Source organism: Sebastes umbrosus, chromosome 22 (assembly GCF_015220745.1).
Source record: "Sebastes umbrosus isolate fSebUmb1 chromosome 22, fSebUmb1.pri, whole genome shotgun sequence".
NCBI classification, from domain to species: domain Eukaryota; kingdom Metazoa; phylum Chordata; class Actinopteri; order Perciformes; family Sebastidae; genus Sebastes; species Sebastes umbrosus.
The window spans coordinates 20,215,021-20,231,983 of NC_051290.1; the positions used below are offsets into that span (position 1 = coordinate 20,215,021).

Consider the following 16,963-nt stretch of genomic DNA (forward strand, 5'->3'; position numbering starts at 1 on the left):
GTAATCTTTTAAAGATCATTTATTCAGTTGGTTCTGCCTTTTCCTAGTACAGTCTAAGACTGTTTTTCAGCTGTCTCAAGAGGCTAACGGAATACTAAATAACGCTCCAAAGTTACGCTAAATCTTGGCGAGGAAAAACTGGCATGGCCAATTTTAGAGGCCATGAAGGAGAGGAAATGGGGTTGCTCTTGACCTCTGACCTCAATATTTGTGAATAAAAACTCAGTTTCACAGAGTGAAAACTGTATCTTATCAGCAGGGATGCTCCAATACAACTTTTTCAGTCCCGATTGCGATACCTGCTTTAGGTATCGGTCGAATCCGAGTACCGATCTGATACCAGTGTTTAATTAATAAGCTGTATGCTTCACTGCATGGAAGTGACTGGGATCATTCTTTTATGTGTAAGGCAACATCAGGCTTGACTTAAACATTGCTTTTTTAACTTTGTAAAACAAAATGTAACAAATAAATTCATAGATATACATTTACTGAATTATTTATTATTAAATAATAAATCGTACACTTGCAACTTGATAAAAATTTTTTTAAAATTAACAGGAATTACAACTCAAGTGTAAACCTTTTTAATGCAGCAACAAATTGGTCAAAACTTTTCATATTCCAATATATAATATACAGTATATGTATGTATGTATGTATGTATACATATACAGTATATTGATATAACTAACCGTAGAACTGAATTGAATAGATTGGCCGGACTGATACCTGATCCAGCTATTTGAGTCAGTATCGTCCCGATATCCGATCCGGTATCGATGCATCCCTACTTCTTAGATAAAACAGATTTTGACAAACTGCATAATTGGCAGTTGAAAAAAGGTAATATATCGCAATATAATTTATTGCAATACTCAGTATATCGTGAAATATTTAATATCGCAATAATATTGTATTTTGACTTAAGTATGGTGATAATATTGTGTCATGGGGCCTCTGGTGATTCCCAACCCTAAAAAATGATGACCACACGTAAACCCTAATATACTGTATAAGTTAGTCCGTAATACTTTCATGCGACCACGTTTCTGCTACAAACCCAGAAAGGTACTGTGATTGACCTGACAGCTAGCTTAATGAAATAATTTAGGACTTGGCACCCGTGAGCTCAGCCTTTCAGGCAGCACCTCCTTTCAGGTTGTGTATAAATTCCGCCTTGTTAGCAGGTGATCACCAGTCTATTGGCAGTAGAGACGCAGCCTCAGTGGCACAATTCAGAGCAAGAAAGCCCTTTATAAACTCCACTATGACCAAGTTGGTGGATGTGTGACATTGCACAATGTTACGTTATTTTATTTTCTGATCTCCAACCAGCGTGTGAGTGACTGAGCGGAGAGTAAAGTGTTGCAGGAAGTGGCAAACAGACCCAACCAAACATTCCTTTTTCTTTTTCTCTTCACTCGCCATTTGTCTGCTTCAAGTGATTTTGTCTTTGTTCTTCAGTCATGTGATCCATTTGGCTCACTGAGTGGTTGAGTCAGGAATCCAGTTGTAGTAGAGTCAGTAAAGTGTGAACTCAATAGTGATTTTTTACTGTTGATTCATGTTATCTCTTGCTTGTCATGCCCAAAAAGTGAAGAGAGTGAAGAGATGTAGGTCAGGGCGGAGTGGGAGAAGTCTGGCACCTGATAAATGTGTATAGAAATAATCTCCCTTTTGTGAATGTGTGTGTGTGTGTGTGTGTGTGTGTGTGTGTATGAGGCAGTTCATAGTGCTAGATGAGGCCAGTGTGGAGCCACATGGGTGAATGCCAGTTTTAGATCATCTTTAAATAAATAAATAGTTTAATGTGAGCAATACTAGTATAGCAGTCACACACACACACACACACACACTGTCCCTTGGGCGAAATTGTACAAGAGCATACATGCAATATGCACACATACATGAGCAATTGCTGCACACAAAAAACAGTTAAAACCATAGGCTGTATATATAAATGGACGACATGTCTCCACTTCCTCCCACTGTACAAAAGTGAAGCTAAAATATATCGGATACCGGGGCTGCCATCTTGAGGTTTTTATGTCATTTGGAGCCAGAGAACCCGCCTGAACCAATCACAAGTCGAGCACGACTGCAGCTTGCTAGTGTGAGCTACTTAGTTACTACGATAAGAACTACCTAAAATGACAGAAACCATCTTTTGGAAAAAATTATTTGACGTATACTTTTACTTTTTAATTTGTCCCTTCTGCTAACATAGAAGGGGTGGGATTTAATACCTATACTGCAGCCAGACACCAGGGGGCGATCCAAATGTTTTGGCTTCACTTTTGGTGAGCTGTCTTGTTGTCCATGTTTGTATACAGTCTATGGTTAAAACACACACACACACACACACACACACACACACACACACACTGGAAGACACAAACTAGACGGCTACACACCGAATAGATGCAGTAAAAGGGATGCCACATACACACACACATTTGGCAAATAAGCCAGAGCAAACATGCTACACTTCAAGCAAGACAAACACACAGCTACTACAAACACACATGAACATAAAACACAAGTAAACATCATGGCATTGCTGACAGAAATCATAAAGTTGGTGAAGCAACACGTACCTCATTTCATCAGAGAAATACAACACACACACACACACATTGAAATCCGCAGACATGCACATACGTTAATGTATGTGCATACACACAGCTACTCTGTATCTCACTGAGATATGCACACAACAACATTCCCTCGCAGCACCACAGACGTTGTGCACACACTCACTAACACACCCTTCACACATCCCCTGCAGCTCGCTGCACAGTAATACACATGCCAGCAAGCTGATGGGAGTGGAATGGCCTTACTCCATGTTTTATGTGTTGGACTCCGGCCCACTAGTTCACTTTGATTTGATCCGGCAGCTGAAATGTATCGAGAATTTATTCGTACACATTTTGAAAATTCATCTTGAGACTTTATTCCTCAGATGGCCGCCTTGGATTTTGTCTGATCAGTGCCAAGTTAGCTTGTGCTGCACAGCAAGATAAACATTGAATATTTCATAGAGTAGCTCTGTATTGTTTTTCAACTCCTCCACAGGTACACCTGTATTTAGGTTAACTGTCTTAGGAGACATGCAGTATACATAGTGTGGACAGGGGAAGAAGCAAGGGTAATTGGTAGCCTTTTGTGACTCTCAGAAATAAAACCTCATTTCCCATGAACCCCTTTCTTGTCTGTAATGGCGAGAATTGCGTTACTTGTCCCAACACCTCGGCTGTTAAAGCAGTAGTACTTAAAGTTGTTAACATTTCTGGCTAAAAGATGCTGGTGCCAGGAAAACTGACTGAGCTGAAGGAACCGGGAGCACTTATTTGAATTATGTCAAAGTTTGGGTCATGATAGGAAATTTCTTCTTCTGTTTGTCTTGGTGGCAGTTAGGGCTGCTAAAAATTGTTTGCATTATTGATCAATCTGTCAATCTTTTTTTGGGGATTAATTGATTAATTTAGTCCATAAAATGTCGGAATAGTGACAAATGCCCATCACAAGTTCCCAGGGGCCGAGATGACATCTTCAAATTGCCTCCTCCTTCAAACAACAGTTCTGACATTGAACATACAATGATATGAAACAGAGAAAAGCAGCATATCTGAGAAATTGAAAAGCTGGAAACACTGAGTGTTAGGCCTTTTCCCTCAATGAATCAATGAATGACTTAAACAATGAATGGATCATTGGAATTGTTAAAGGTGCTCTATAAGATATCCAGAGCATTCATGTAGCAGCAAACAACTATTTGCTATGTAAAGATATAGAGGAGTAAAGTCTCTCTGCTTTGTTGACATAGGCGGGCCAGCCGTGCGTGCATTTTAGTGCATGTGAGTGTGCTCCACTGGTTAGCTCAAGGCTGCCGCTCTGCACTGCTCGCGTATAACGGTTACAGCTGATAACGTTGTCCCGACTGACAGAGTTGTAGTGGAAACGTAGCACCTACCCTCCAGTTCCCCCTCAGGTAAAAACTCTTAGCTCTGTTGCCAATTTTGCACTGTTAGTGCTGTTAGCTGCGAGCTGCCAGCTCAGCCATCGCCATGTTGAGAGCTGTCCGGAGGCAATAGAAATGCTCCCAATCTCGCATTTAGCATCTTTAAGTTTCTGTTGACTAATCCATTAACTGACTGATGGTTTCAGCGCCTGGTTATACATTTGTCTCAGAATAAACATGGCATGGAAAAAATGCTATATATAGAAACTTTAATGGGAGGTAAGGGATAAAATGTCAAAAGATAAAAATTACGGCTTTCAAAGAAGTGCTTGTGAGAGAAATAAAGACAGTGAAGAAAAATTACTAAAACTCAAGCAGAAAAGTATGAGACAGACAATTAAAAAAAAATCAAATACTGAAAAAAATTGGAAAGACTGGAAGCCAACAAGGAGAAGTCAGAAAGAAAGATGTTACTGAAACTGCTCTTCTCTGTCCTCGTTTGAGTGTTTACCCCCAAATGATCTCTCCTCTTCTTGTAGTGCAAACACATCTGAACCATGAAATGTGACGCTCTGTCTTTCACTGTCCGTGGGCAGCTCTGCACAACATCACATGCTCGAGAACACCCTAAATTGTTTCTGGCTTATTGGAGAGACTCGCTCATACATTTAAAACCACATTGCTTAAGGTCATCATAAAATAATTTGTGTGCGCTGCTTCTTTTTTTTTCCTCAAAAGCATAAATGTTGAACCGAGGAGCTCTGGGTTTATCTCGCTTTATCGACCCAGCCTGACCTCTCCTCAGTCAAATTATTTCGCCATTTACCTCTGTATTAATCTAGCCGTCTTTCCTATCAGTCCTTATCGTCTCACTCTATCCGTGCGTCGCCTCTCTGCATTCCTCTCTCTTGATCTATCTGTCTGTCAAGGCGACCATTCCTCTCTGCTACATCTCTGTTTCTATCCATCTGTCTGAATCTCTCTCTCTTCGGGCGACATGGGCCCAGTCAAATTGATCACATCACCCCATCCGTGTCCCCCTCGCAACACACAGATCTCTCTCCCCCCCTCCTTGTACACCTCTGGCTGTATAGACAAGACCATCCATCAGTCTCTCTCTTTGTCTCTCACACACATACACACAGATCTCTATTTTGACATACAAAGGCGTTCTGCACTGCTTCTGTCCACTTGTCTCTTGTATCTGTCTTTTGCATCACGTCCTTCTCTCTTTTTTTTTCTTTTCTGTCCATCCATCTGTCTCTGTCTGCCTCGATCCAGACACATTCCTGTCTGCTGTTTGCGTTTCCAAGACGATGCCCTAATACAGTTATGCTCCATCTCTGTCATCGTGCATGGCAACGTTCCACTGCTTCATTACCACGGCAACAGAAAACTGTCCCCTTTCATTACGGAGCTTATTAATGCCGCATGCACATATGAGCGCACGCACATACAGAGCTAAAATGGGAGGAACAACATACACGATTAGACACACACACATACACACACAGCCATGGTTACTTGCAGAGGAAGAGAATAGATCATTGGATCCACGCACACAAACACAAATAACACAAATTAAAACACAGACGGAAGAGTGATGCTTGGACTCTAGCATGAATATTAACTTGCTCTATAATTGCCTGGCCATATTAAACTTGGGGGCTCCTCCTCCAGTATGTTAGACATTCAACATACTGCAGGATACGCACTACTGGGTTCAACTTAACAGCATTAAGTGCACTTCACTGCCTGGCTAGGGCCTCAACAAACGATACACACTGCATGCACCGCTGAGTCTAAACTAAAGGCACTATCCGGTGCCTAACCACAAGCTAAAGCAGCCCTCACACTGCAAGCAAAACACACAAGGGCATTAGACACCTTTCTCTTCTGTTCATAAAGTACAAGATCTCATTTTTGATAATAAAAAACACATAATGTTTGTCATTGAGCATGTCCTGAACAGAAAGGATGCAATATGTGAAAATGTAATTTGTCAATCAAAGACAACCGAGGAAAGTCACTTTCGTTCGCTGTAATTTTGAGCTGTCAATCTTTTTATAGCTTTGTGTGAAATATCTTACAAATTAATTTCCTAAAGTAGACGTGACAAGTTTTTTAACAGATGAATTATGCAAACTAACAAAACTGAAAAATGTAAGTCACTGATAATTGATGCAAGTAATGTTGTCTTGAATTGACCGACACGTGTCTTTCTCGAGGAGGTGAATGATAAGTTGATGATACCACTTTTATACAACTCAGTGGTCAAGTCAGTTGTCACTTTTCCCTGTCTTGCTTGGCTGGGCAATATGAGCCCTGCCAACGGAAATTGGCTGAAAACCGTAGCAACCGAGATTACAGGTGTCAAACTACCTCAGCTGGCTGACAACTGTAACAAGAAGGTTGTCAGTGGGAGCTAAGGCTGCTTTAAATCACCCCCCTGCATCTCATTTATGAAGGGTTAGAGTGACTTCCCTTAAGGCTAAGATTGAAAAAATGCCAGGTCCGACAGGACAAACACGACGGCTAGGCTATACTAGATGTGCAACATACAGACGGGGGACAAATTAAAGCAACAACCTGAATAAATGAATGGAGAAATATTAGGACTGTCAATTGATTTAAAATATTCAGTTGCGATTAATCGCATGATTGTCCAAAGTTATCGCAATTAATCGCAAATTATTTGCACATTTATCTGTTCAAAATGTACCTTAAAGGGAGATTTGTCAAGTATTTAATACTCTTATCAACATGGGAGTGGGCGAATATGCTTGTTTTATGCAAATGTATGTATATATTTAGTATTGGATATCAATTAACAACACACGTCTTGTTACTGTACTCTCTGCAAGACAGTTTCTATATTCATCCAAAGAACATTTGTCAATTTCAGGAGAATCTCCTTGATAAACTGTTATGCGTATCAGCAATACTTTAAGCTGATCAGTTTAACAATTCTGCCTCCAGTATTTGGTTGAAGCAGTTCATGAAAAATAAGATGTGAAATTAAGTAGACAAAAGCCTGTTATTTCAGTGTGTCAGCTGCACATCTCATTTTCACATCGTCGCTACAGGTTTGTGAAATTTAATTAGGCTGTGGTGTGATGAGGTTGATCCAACCTTGCAAAGTGAAGCGACGTGGTTCCTTGACAAACAAGGAACACATTTTTTTCTCGCAAATTAATTACTTTATAATTTCAGAATATTCAAGTTTTTTTTTCTCGTAAAATTTGTTTGTTTTTTCTTCTAAATTTACCACTTAGATCTCAGAATTTCCAAGATTAAAGTCTTAACTTTACAAGAAAAAGCTTTGATATTCTTGACGTTGTCATGCTGATGTTTTGTTTTATGCATCCAACAGTTTTCAATGCAACTGGCTGCCAATAGACCTGCACATCAGGGACAAGCTGTTCAAACAGGCCCTGATACAAAGGATAACAGCATGCGGTGAAAGGTGCTCTCATTTCTTTTCAAAAAAGGTGACAGGCAGAAATAAATGTTTCTATGGTATAATCAGTTACCCGATCCATAGCACAACCTTGAGCTAAAGCATGGCATTTGAGACTGTCGAGATAAGACATTTTCCTTCCTGAAATAAATTGTAATCGATACTGACACAGACTGATAGAACCTGTCTACGAGAGATGAATCTATTTGCATCACATCTCTTGGTTTTTAAACAGTGATTAGTAGCAGAAAAAAAAACCTAACCGGCCAACAGCAGCAGTATGGTTTAATGAATCCCACTGCAGGGCAGGAGACTTTCCAGGTCGCCGGTTGAAGAATCTGGGTCACAGACTTAAAGCATTTAAGTATCCATGTGAAGAAAAATCCCAGACTGAGGCTTTAATAGTAGCTTTAGTATCACTTCCACCCCAGTGGCTGACCAGGGCTTCGTGCCCGCTTCCATTCTAACTGGATGTATTCTGCATCAGTGGATTGCCTTCATTGAGATACATCTAATATGGCTGTTGCATGGTTCCGGCCTGGATTTCAGGAGGTTTATCTCACATCCTCTCTGCTGTTCTCCTCCTCGCTCTGTGCTTGAGAAGGGACCCGCGTCATGTTTGTTTTCCAGCTGGGTGTAATTCAACATCGATAGCACTTATCTGTGCTCTGCTGATATTCCCTGGCACCGGGAAGCCAACGGGATAACCCCTCTCGTGTGGCACTTTTGGCAGGCAAACCTCAACAGCGGCTTGAGTTGATCTCAGGAAGAAGTTTGGGTACAGACCAGAAAAAAAGTGGCAGGGGAAGATTAGTCCCAGTCCCCAAGTAAATCCAGTGAAAATTAAGAAAAGTTTTTAAGCCGTGTTATTGTTTAAGTATTCTCAACGTAATGTAGCACAAGGCATGTTTTAGGGTTAGTGGACTCAAAAGATGAGATGTTTGTTAGATAAACCTAAACTGCCTGACCAATCCCTTCTGCCAGGCAAGAAAATTCCCAGTCCCAGCGCTAAATATTGGAAAACCACAAATTCTGCAGTACAGTGCCTTTTTTTAATTTCAGTCAAATGAAAGTTTTCTGCTGAGAAGTTGACATTTACAGCTGAACTGCTTTATGCCTGCCGTTGTTAATATTATATGGCAGGTGTGAAAAAATCCATGTTAGCCATGAGTTAAAATGAAAATAAAATAAGATATTGTCATTGCAGAATTATATCTCCGGTATAAAGCACAGAGCTACTAGCTTTATGATATTCATGAATTATGTTTATTATCCTGTAACAACCCATATCCTCACATTATTTTTTTTGCAGCGCTTTCTCTCTCAAGCACACACATGCATACATTCTTTCTTTCCTTTGATTTTAATGCCCTTGGTGGGTGTGTTATATGCGAATGGACATCTGGCTATAGGAAGGCATTTTAGGACAGTGAAGAGAGAAGGTGTGTGTTTGTGTTTGAGACGAGGCTGGTAGGTGGAGGCGTGGGTGCAATGTGCTAGCAGTGGCCTTGCTAGTTACCAGGGAACAGCTGGCCACGAAAAGGCATTTTAGGAAAAATGTCAAGGTGTGCCTGTGTGTGTTTCTATTAACAGTGAGGGAGAGCATTTTTGCATTATTAATGCTGCAATTGGTAACTTTGAGCAAATATGAAGTTATTCCTATAAAGATTGCTCCAGCCAGTGGGCGATGATTGGTTTTGGCTGGACTGTTTTCAACATGGCGGCCGGGTCAAAAAACGTTCTCATTTTACAGCTAAACAGTACACTAACGTATGTTTCTGTAAACATTTGAGGCAATAAATAGGCATTACAATAACAGAATATTGATTCATATTTGATCAGCGCTGCCTAGTTTGACCGCTTGATCGGAGTTCACGAGTTTCGTGAGCAGTGTTTGACTGCTCGGCTGTGATTGGTTGTTTTTCTTCGGGCGTGGTGAAATCTTGCAAATGCCAGAACACTAGGAGGACACAGAGGATGTTTTTTTTCCCCACAGATTATCTGTATCATGCACTACTGCAAGGATATAGTGACAGTTTTATAAACAAAACTTTTGATCATATTTGCTCAAAGTTACCAACTGCGGTAAGTGGCAGGTCCTGAATCTATAAACTCCAATGGTGGAAGTGAACGTGAATACAGATTATGACAGATTTTTTTGCGCAATAGTCACCAAAGTAAATATTGGACCCATTTTTCACAAGCCATATCTTCCGAACATGGTGACACCAAAATGGCATGTCTCATATAGACACGTCAGGAGAAAATTAACTGTTTCCAAAACCCGTCTCTGTCTCAGCAACTCATTCTCGCGAGATCTGGCAACACAGATATCGCTTCTCTCTGTTGGTGCTGAACAGTCAGATTGGTGACGTTATTAGTCTAGCATTAGCCAAACTGTGTCAAAATTGTAAGCTAATGTCAACTGACTGTCGCGAACGCCCTAGCTAACTCATTTTCGTAATGCTAAATATCATAAATCCATCCACACAACGTCATAACACTTCCAAACGAGGTTGGGTGAACGGGGGGAGAGGCGACCAAGCTCATTAAGGAGACAGGAAGTGAATACCATTTCATACCATCGTTTGTTATAGCGCATCTTTAGTATACAGGACAGCCTCACCACCGGGGGAGCCCTCTGTGTCTCTTTCCTCTCTCTCTCTCTCTCTCTCTCTCTCTCTATCTCTATCTCTATCTCTATCTCTATCTCTATCTCTATCTCTCACACACACACACACACACACACACACACACAAGCTGGCCTCCACTTCCCAACGCTCATCAATCACACTCTCCATCCCTCACTCCCTATTCTTCACATTGTAGTCCTCTTTCTCTCAGCTCTCTTCTCCACTTTCATGAAACCACTGGCTCTCACACCAATCTATCTTCTGTTGTCTGGCAAAAGGAGTTGGGAGCATTGTATCCAAGACACACACATGAGCTACAGATACAAAAAGACCAAGAAATGAAAAGGGAAAATAGTGGGTGGATAGAGAGACTAACAGAGGTTGGAGACGACCAGATTTCAGTATGTAGAGATAATTAAAAACAACTCTACTTTCATTAAACACATTTTTTCTCTTGTTCAGGAATCTAGTTTGTTAACATATCATGTGCAAATATGTACAAAATGTCAGAAATATTATGAACTTTACACCCACTGACATCCGAGGTCTCTGTTTATAGCAGTGATGACAAACTTTAGTCACTTCCAGAGAGAAAGAGAAAATACTTAGTGCTTGTGAGACAGAAAGAACACTTCAATAATTTGTTAGACATTAGCTGGTTATGTGTTGTTTTGGGGAAGTGCCAGACTCCCTGAGGTACACGAGCAATCAAAAATGAACATGGCAATGCAACACTGCTTCAAAATTGATGCTGTTTGCTAGAGGGCTTCTTGATTCAAAAGCAAAATAAAATGAATTTACCACAAAATTCAAATTAAATCCTCTAAAATGTAAAAAGGTGTGTAATACCGTATTAAGGAAATTCAAGATGTGGCGTTTGGCTTCATGCTTTGAAGCACCATGGAAGGCCGTCTCAGTGAAATACTGCAAAGTTACGACCATGAAAACAGTCACCTTCATAGTCTCAGTCGGCGATATTGTTTTCTGAAAACTTTCTTCTTTGTTCACTTTCAGAGCAGTTCTTTCCCTGAAGTGTTGGACTAAGTTGGCTCTAGTGCCATGCTTCTGAATTCAGCCTGTACTTTTCTGTACGCGCGTCTACGGTAGCTAAACATGTCGTTTTTATGACTCAGTTTGTACGGTTCGTGGCTTTTTGTACTGCATTGCAATTGTCTTGTTTTGAGCTGTATTTAACAGATGGATTCTCTTTTTCTGAATTTCATGAGCTATTAAGATGAGGTTCAAGAGAAGTCCATGAACTTGGAGAGTTAAGAATGAAGAATGAGAGTGAATAAATGTTTTGATTTGCCGGTTGTTTCCAATAAACAATACCTGGCTGTCACTCTTCCCACGGATACAGGTTAGACAGCTAAAGAATTCTTTTAATGTTTTTTTGTATCACGTTGAATACACGTCTAGTAAATTGTATGGGTTAAGTGACTTTTGTCAAACGGTTAGATTGTGTTCATCATTTTTCTAAGAGGCTGGCTGATGCTGATATTAATCCAGAGGTATTCGAGTCAGCTCCAATATTGCTCCCATGTGCATTGGAAAATATTTTTGTTTTTTTAAACCTTTATTTCTTATAACAAAGACGACTTACATTTTCAAGGGCATTTACCAACAAATCCACCTCGAGAGACAGGCCCCTGATTTCTCTCTCTAAAGACAGCTTACAAGTACATAACATGTACAAAAGGGGACACATAATAAGGAAAAGAAGAAAATGTTGATATCGTCTTCGCACAGCATCCTGCTGTCTTGTTGTGCTTTTGACACACGTGCCTTTATGTGTCCAATATTTATGTGACCGTCACATTTTTCTGATGGCATAACTTTAAGTCTGATAACTACAAGTATCAACTATTTTCCCACCACCGTCCTGGTCTAGTCAGTTAGTTAATTACATCATGGAGAAAATTACCTTGATTATGTCACAGTGATGTCATCAGTTATCTCAACATGGACACGGAAACTACAAAATGTATACAGAAATCCTTAGTTACCTACTGAGCGCATGAGTGTGAAAGACGTGGACATTACCAGACATGAAGGGTTGAACAAAAAAATGCTATTGAGTTGCATTATGGGAAATGTAGGACGCAGGGGTTTTTAGAGCTTAACCATATACGGACTTAAAGTCAGGATACCTTGACCTTTGCTACTTTGATTTTGACTATGGCTGTCAATCGATTAAAATATTTAATCACAAATTAATCAACATTTTTAAAGGGAGATTTGTCAAGTATTTAATACTCTTATCAACATGGGTGTGGGCAAATATGCTTGCTTTATGCAAATGTATGTATATTATATTAATTACTGGAAATCAATAAACAACACAAAACAATGACAGATATTGTCCAGAAACCCTCACAGGTACTGCATTTAGCATAAAAAATATGCTCAAATCATAACATGGCAAACTGCAGCCCAACAGGCAACAACAGCTGTCAGTGTGTCAGTGTGCTGACTTGACTATGACTTGCCCCAAACTGCATGTGATTATCATAAAGTGGGCATGTCTGTAAAGGGGAGACTCGTGGGTACCCATAGAACCCATTTTCATTCACACATCTGGAGGTCAGAGGTCAAGGGACCCCTTTTGAAAATGGCCATGCCAGTTTTTCCTTGCCAAAATTTTGCATAAGTTCGTAACAAGCTAGAATGACATGGTTGGTACGAATGGATTCCTTAGATTTTTCTAGTTTCATATGATGCCAGTATCTTCACTTTAGCTTTAAAACTGAACCTAAAAAACAAATTTGCGTTAACGTGTTATTATCGCGTTACCTTTGAGAGCCTTAACTTTGACCATACTTTTTAAAATCTCTCTTGTGAATCCCCCAACTTTACTGAAATGCAGTACCAACTATTTACTTTAGCAGAACCTCATAATGAAGAGGTTATACCTTTTCAAACATTCTTGGGAGCAGAAAACATGTCAAGGTTTAATGTTGAGAGCTTAGTGTTTTTTCACTTTGTAAAATGTCCTTCAAGTGTCAAGACATGGCTGAATTAATCTGTCGTCATTGTGTACATTCAGAAATGTTTGAGTAGGAGTGCAGGAAGAGAAGGTCGGACACAGTGAAAAAATGTAACACACAGTTTATGATGTATAGTAAAAGTAACCCCAGCCTTTGTAATTTTGACCGGGGGCTTTAAATGCTCCAGCATCATCTTTCTAATCATACAGCAAAACAGAACAGAGGACAGAGGACTCTTTGCAATAACCTTTTCTCAAAATAAAAAGAGAACCAAAGGTATTTTTTTCCTTTGACTTCTCTTTGAAATTTATTTTCACAAAAGGTTTTTTTTTTTTTTGCAATTCAAGTCGTTATATGGTTTGTTGGCACAGCAGCAGGTTGAGGCTTTTTACTGTCAGACACGGTGACGTCTGGTCATTCAACCAGAAGAGGACTGTTTGCGTCAGCCATCAAAAACCTATAAGTCATTTACCTTTGAGACTGTCCTGCCAAGATAAATGACAGCATCAGTTGTTATCAGCAAATGCCCCAAAACAACCTATATTTACGTTCAAGTGGCAAAGCACTGTAGTCGGTGTAGAAAATTTGTCTCTTCGGGAGCAAAGCAGGAAATAGTGTGAGGTTGTCATAGATCAGAAAATGCTTCTGTGTGTCGTCTGAAGTGAAGTTATATAAACTATGCATGGGTTTACAGTGTTAATGTATAACAAATGTCAATAGCAGTGACTGTTAACTTTCAAACATTTTGCTTATGGCTGCGTTAAGCAATTTCTGACAGCATAGGGGGCAAAAATAACTGTATCAAAGACACGCAGTCCTCAAATTCTGTCAAATAGTTGTGACATCTCGTGCTGGAAATGTCTGCTGTAACAGGGACTGCCTTGTGCAGCACACTCCCACTAACATGTGCAGACTCACACACATAATAATGACCTGCACCCTACACCTTTATTTGCTGGGTCATGATCTTAACGAGGGTGTTTAATTTACTAGAGTCAATAATAGCCTGCAACCATATGTGCTGTTGCTAGTAATTGAACACATGAGCCCACAACAAGCGTGTTTGTGTGTGAAATTCAGAGTTAAGTGCAAGCAGAAGGCATTTGTTGGCATTCAGGCCCCCCTGAGTAATCTTGAGCTAATGCAAGAAAACAGTAATGGAAAAATCAGATTTTTAATGTTGACCCTGACCTGATGGTATTTCCACATTCAGCCGGCAAATAACATAATCAGATCTGGCTCTTTACATTTCAACAAAGGAAATACATAAATCTAGCCTATGAAAGACGGATATACCTGAATCATACCACGGTCTTTGGCGAAAGACGTCTTCTTTTCAGAATCACACAAAATACTTGACCACAATGGCCATGTGGTTTTAACATTTTACATTTGCAGGCATTTAGCGAGTGCAAACAGTAGAAAAAGATGAATTTCTTAGATTAACAATATCGAAACTAATGGCAAGGAGCAAAAGGGTCCGAATGTTGACCAGCGTAATGTAGTATATAAAGATAGAAGCTATGATAAAACAGGGAGAAGGTGATACATAAGCAGAGTTTGCAGTCTATAATAGAAGATGGGGTATGTCTACTGTTTGGACTGGAGAAACAGGAGGGATTTGGAGATACAGGGTTGTAGGACTTGGACCATTTCTTCTTTCAATTATTTCATTACTCAACTTGGTTCCCTTCCCTCTAAGCAGTCTACCCTGCAAGTTACTCTGGGAGTAACTTTTCCTTTACTGCCTTGGATGTTCCTCGACAAGATAGAGAAATTGGTTCAATTAATCTTGGCATCACTGCACATAACAAAACCTAAACAAAATTCTAAATCTAAACCATTGATTTCTTAGCGTTAGAGAAAACAAAACAAAAGGAAATGGGTTAAATATACTCACACTGCCTGGCAAATGTCTTGGGTTTCATTTTTGACATTAAGTCTGCAGCCAAACTGTCTAAAAAAAGTTTTTCACACTGTGGCCTGGAGCAATGTGTTTCTTGTTACAACTGTTTAAAAATGTGTGCAGACATGCTGTCTAAAGATTAGAATGGTTTAAAAAAATAATTGAAAACATTTGTATGCCTCGGTCTTACTCAAAAGCTATCTCCTTGTTCAGCGTGCAGCAGGATAGGTTGTGTCTGTTGTCTCAGATTTGGCCCCCACTGGTTGACACATGTTAGAACTGATTTTACAGAACATGGTTAGGCCCCTAGCTACATTTCTATCCCTCTAACCCCCTTCAAGCCAGACAGCACCCTGAGGTCTTTGGGCAGAGTCCTTCTGTCTGATCCACAGACATGACTGAAGACCAAAGGAGACCCAGTTTGAGTCAATGCACTGTGTGGAACAACCTGTACAAGCAGCTGAGGCTATAACAACAATTCACTTAAAGCCAGTTCCTAAGGCCCCGTTCAGATCTGGCATTAACAGGCGTCCTAAGCGATCCGATCACAAGTGGGGACAGCTTTAAGTACGTCTATTCCATGGATGTATTAAGAGAACTGGATATAGCATGGAGGCGGGGCCCCGTTCATTCCTATGAAAGTTGCTCAGTGGCGCATGAAGCCTAAATGGCTCGACTTCCGCCTGGAAATCTTGGGCACATGGAACATGCGCAGTAGCGTCCGTCAGTCACATGACTCAGTTACGGGGTCCCAACGTCACGCCACAGTCGAGGCTTGCGCTTCAGCCTCGGCCTTTGTCTCATTCACATGAACGGAGGAAGGAAAATAACTCTTGATTCCGCTATTAGTTCATTTTACAACATTAAAAACTTATTTTTTTAAATAATGGATATTTAGGTGTTCGTACTGGGAAGTTGGTTACAGAAGTCTCTTTCCCAATGTAAGTGAATGTATTTTAAATGTAAATGTAAATTTTTGGGACACGGAAGTTGCAGTAACGGCGTTTGACCACTACGAAAGTCGGGATCGACGACCGGCGCTCTTCCTGGGGGCTTGGTCTGTTCACACCTGGCATTAGAATGCGTCTCCACATGCGTCTTGAGTGGCCACTTGTGATCTGATCTCACTTCCCCGCTCTATATGCAAATAAACACTTGGTAAACACCTGGCTAATACAGCAGACGTTGTGATATATATATTACATGAATATCCGTAGTAATATCCTACATATTCGTGAATTTGGTTACATTTATTAACATCAAAATAAAAGGTTATTGACACCGCTGCCTTTGCGCCTCTGTCGGCTCTGACAGTATGATAATAATGCACTTTGCGTGCCTAGTCTGTAGATATGTAGCCTATAAATTAGATATATTTTAACAAAATACAGTTGTACTGACAGGATATAGTAGTGCACAGAAGCCGTTTCCATGCTGCTGTGGCAGAGCAGCGATCACGTCTGCCTGTCTAGTCACATGAGGAGCGCAGTGACCCCGCGGATTCAAGTGGGATGTCAGTTGAGTAGGTGGTCATTCAATGTGGCCCAAGACACATTCGCGTACCCTCTTTTATAAGAATGTGGCCATATGTGGCCCAGACCACCTCTGAATATGGTCTCAGCGATTGGATCTTAATGCGTCTTGAGTGCGTTCACACCTGTACTTAGAGTTGTACACTTGTGATTGGATCACTCAGGATGCATATTAATATCAGGTCTCAACAGGGCCTATGAGATTGATTTCTTATTCAGCTAGACTGAATTGATGGGTTGCAGCTTTGTCAGCTAATACATTATCAAAACCCCAAATCCTTTTATATCATTGGTAAAATGATCATTTCTACTGAGGCGTAGGAAGTTCTGTAGACCTCCAATCATCTGAAGTCTCTCGATAGGCGTGCAACTCTAGTGTGTATCAGTATGTATGTGTGTGTGTGTGTGTTATTTTATTTTATTGTATTCAATTCAGATGTGGAGTTTGGATAGGATAGCATGGCTGGCTGAAGTTGTA

General features: G+C 40.3%; 1 protein-coding gene and 1 long non-coding RNA gene across 7 annotated transcripts in view; both read left to right on the top strand.

Annotated features, from left to right (window-relative positions):
- LOC119481208 (serine/threonine-protein kinase pim-1-like) overlaps positions 1-16,963 on the top strand; it is a 1,020,488-nt gene that overhangs the window by 499,588 nt on the left and 503,937 nt on the right. The gene's annotated exons all lie outside the window — the stretch shown is intronic.
- The window catches only part of LOC119481223, a 50,225-nt gene that overhangs the window by 19,335 nt on the left and 13,927 nt on the right, over positions 1-16,963 (top strand). Inside the window, exon 4 of one of the 4 annotated variants that reach the window (XR_005205134.1) lies at positions 7,341-7,458. The exons of 2 other annotated variants lie outside the window; for them this stretch is intronic. This is a non-coding gene — a long non-coding RNA (uncharacterized LOC119481223). Of the gene's footprint in view, positions 1-3,832; positions 3,971-7,340; positions 7,459-16,963 lie in introns of those variants that run through there. One more of the 4 variants, XR_005205136.1, reaches the window with a different exon arrangement.